The sequence below is a fragment of the Macaca thibetana genome, chromosome 2, assembly GCF_024542745.1.
Source record: "Macaca thibetana thibetana isolate TM-01 chromosome 2, ASM2454274v1, whole genome shotgun sequence".
In the NCBI taxonomy this organism is placed as follows: domain Eukaryota; kingdom Metazoa; phylum Chordata; class Mammalia; order Primates; family Cercopithecidae; genus Macaca; species Macaca thibetana.
Window position 1 is genome coordinate 43526784 of NC_065579.1, and position 4180 is coordinate 43530963.

A 4180-nucleotide genomic window follows, 5' to 3' on the forward strand; every position below is an offset into this window, starting at 1 on the left:
TTGATTATTATATCTTGATTGCAAAAGCAGGCAACAAGAGGGCAGTATGAAAAATTGCACACCAATCTCATTCATGAACTTGATAGGCTCAAAACAAATGGAATTTATTGATGGCCTTTTAAAAAATATAACAAATGTATAATTAAGTTGGGTTAATCCCAGCAATACAAGGTTAGTTAACATTTAAAAAATTATCAGTGTAAATTTTTCACATCAGCAGATTAGTGAAGAAAAACCACATGATCCTCACAGGTGTGGAAAAAGCATTTAGTGAAATGTTATATTCATTTGAGATAAAACTCTTTGCAAACTAGAAATAGAAGGAGAATTATTTAACCTGATAGAAAATATCTTCAATAAACCTAGAGTAAGTATCATACTTAAAGTGATGCGTTACAGTAGTTTCTTCAAAATCAAGAACAAATCAAGAATGCCTGCTTTTATCACTTTTATTCAATATCATAATTAGGGTCCTAGCCAGAAACAATTAAAAATGAAGAAATGAAGCTATTATGATCATCAGTATGGAAAACTGAAAAGAATCCATAGGTAAATTATTAGAATTAATATATGTTTAACAATGTTGCTGGATATATAGAAAACACTGTATTTTACAGTAGGCAAGAAACAAAATACAAATTTTAAATAATGCCTTTTTTATGCAACCACGAAAAATCATATAGCTGAACATAAAGCTCAGAAAATATAGGAAGAAAATGTGAAAAAAAATAACTCTTTTGGAAAACTTTTGAAGAAGTCCCAAATAATTGGATAGGAATTGTTATGGTTAGAAAAACTTGGTATTAGAATGATGCCAATTGTGTCTAATAGACCTATTAGTTCTACAAAATTGAAGCTCAATAACTTTTTCTTAGAATTTGTTAAAATAATTCCAAAATGTACATGGTAGAACAAAGGACTAGCATAGCCTAGATGCTTCCAAAGAAGAAGAATAGGATATAGTAACATTATTATTATAAGGTTAGAGTAATTAAGACAGTATGGTTTTGGTACAGGGATATACAACTAGAATAATGAAACAGAAGACAGAGCCCAGAAACAGAGACACACCTATGAAGAAACGTGACTGTGTCAGAGACAACATTGCAAATCAGTGAGAGATGGCTCGACCATCCAACAAAATAGTGCTGTTTCAAAGTTATCCATATGAAAAAATACATAATTAAATATTCATATCCAATTGGTGGATACCTCATACTATACTAAAAGAAGCAATTTCAGATGGATTAGCCTTAAACGTGAGAGGCTAAACTTTTACAACTGGAAGAAGAAAATATAGGAGAAAGTCTGTAAATGAGTGAGAGAAAGGGCTTTCTTAAGCAAAATATTAAAAGTGCTTTAAAAAGATATTAAAAATGATTGATAAATGAGCCTACGTTAAACTTCAAAACTTTTTTCTGAAAGTACTCCAAAGAGAATGAAAAGATAATTCAAAAAACGGAAAAATATATTTTCCACACGGATGACTGATGAGAGATAGAAATAGAATATATAAAGAATATCTATGAATCAATAAGTGAAAGACAATCCAGTAAAAACCTGGCCAAAAGTCATAAGTATTTCACAGGAGAATAAAACCTGATATGCAATAAACATGTTAAAAAATGGTCATGTTAATAGTATGATAGTTAGGAAAATGCAAATTAAAATCGTAATGAAATGTCATGTTGCAACTATTAGAGGCAAAAGGTAATAATTCAGACAATATCAAATGGATGTGGAACAAAGAAATAAACATTTCTTTGTACTCTAGTTGGGAGTGTTAAGTGGTATCAGCGTTTTGGGAAAAAATCTTCACTATATTATAAAGTTGAAAATATTTATAAGGTATAAACTGGCAGTTTCACCCCTAGGCCTATAATTCCCCAGATAAATCCTGACTCCCATGTTCTAGGAGTCACACAGCATGTTCATAGTAGCCTGGCTGAAACAGCAAAACTCTGAAAGCCTTCTGAGAGTCCATGCACAGGAGTATGAGGAAATACATCACATAAGTGAAAATGAACTACATCATCAATGTGGCTCAATCTCAGGAACTTAATTTTGAATAAGAAAAACAAGTCACAGAAGCATACCAATGACATGATTCTGTTGATGTAAAGTACAAAATCTGGCAAAACTCAACAAAATTTGTTTAGGCAAACATACATCCATGTCAAAATGATAAAACCAAGGGAATGATAAACACAAAATTCTACATGATGGTTACCTTTGTCAGAAGAAAATATTTTTCTTATCTATCACTGCAAAACAAATTACCCTGATACTCAATAACTTAAAGTAACAGGTATTTATCATCTCATAGTTTCTATGAATTACAAATCTGGGTTTTCCACCTCCGAAAGGGACTCTTATAGGTTGCAAGGTGTCGCCTGGGGCTGCAGGCAACTCAAGAAAGACTCTACCGGAAAGAAACCACTTCCAGGCTCACTCACGTGATTGTTCCTCGTGAGCTGTTGGACTGAGGCTCTCAGATCCTTGATAGCTTTTGGCCAAAGCCCACCCTCAGTTTCGTGCCATGGCACTGGCTTTATTAGAGTGGGTGAGCGATGGGGCAAGAGGCAGGCCAAAAAGAAGCCGGAGTCTTTTATAACCTCATCTCAGGATGAAAACCTATTGCTTTTGCCATATTCTATTCATTACAAGCAAGTTACTAGGTCCAGCCCACACTCAAGGGGGCGGAATTACCCAAGTGTATTCCAGGAGGCAGAAATTACTGAGAGCTCTTTTAGAAGCTGCCTACCTCATATCTCTGTGTGTGTGTGTGTGTGTGTGTGTGTGTGTGTGTGTGTGTGTGTGTGTTTTCTGTATTAAATATTGTGTAATAACAAAACCTCCCCAGTAGCTCTCCAGGAACTTCAGGATCAAAAAAGCAGGTAACCCCATGCTAAGAGACTCAGTTTCATGACGTGGCCGTGTTTTCTCTTCCTTCCTCCCCTGTTGTTCCCATCAGACAATTGACTTAAGTTTCCCAAATAGGCAAGGCTGTTAAGCCTGCAAGCATTTTCCCATGCTACACTCCACCTAAAGTGTCCTCACTTACCTTCTCCACTCATCTGATGAACAAGCATCCCATCTCCCAGAAAGCCTTCTCTGCCCCTGTTCCTCATCTTCCCCCACCCTCAGGCCTGTGCTGGGTTCTGCTGATCTCATGATAGCTTGGGCATTCTCTCCCTTCCACTCTGGGCTCTTGAAGAGTAGGGCCCTGCCTCCCTGTTTTGCCTCCCTGGTACCAGGCCCAGAGCCGGACACATGAACCACTGTCAGTGAAACTGCATCGACTGAATGATGGGATATTGATACTTCTGCAGCAGTGCGTAGTCATAGCAAGGGGGTAAATTGAGGCCATAAACAGCCTTATGGCAGTTCAGGTGGGGCTTTGTTGCCAAATAAGTTATTTTAAAAACTCAGTTTTCAGAGCTTTTGACCTTCAGAATTTTAGATAAGGGATTGTGGTTGCTTGAAATATCCAGCATTATTGTAAGTTTTTTTTAAGTTAGACTTTTTATTTTGTGAAAAACATTCAAACCCACAAAAAGCTTCTAGTGTATTGCACTTAATTTCCATACATCCTTTATTTCTTCCATTTTTATTTATTTATTATTTGACACATAATAATTGTACATGTTTATGGAGTACAGAGTAATATTTTGGTACATGTATGCAATATGTAATGAACGATTCAGGGTAATTAGCATATCCAGCACCTCAAGCACTTATCATTGTGTTAGGAACACTAAAAATCCTCTCTTCAAGCTGTTCAAAAATATGCAATAAATTATTGTTCACTGTAATCCCCTACAGCACTGTAGAACACTTATAACGTATTCCTCCTATGTAGCTGTACTTTTGATCCATTAGGCAACCTCTTCCTATCCACCCACCCTGCTACCCTTCCCAGCCTCTAGTAACCAGTATTCTACACGTTACTTCTATGAGTATAACTGTTTTAGTTCCCACATATGAGTGAGAACATGAGATCTCTGCCTTTCTGTGCCTGACTTATTTCACTTAACATGTTTTCCAGGCTCATCCATGTTTGCCATGAATTACAGGATTTCATTCTTTTTTATGGATGAATAGTATTCCATTGTATATATATACCACGTTTTCTTTTTCTGTTCATTTGTTACTGGACACCTAGGTTGATTCCATATTG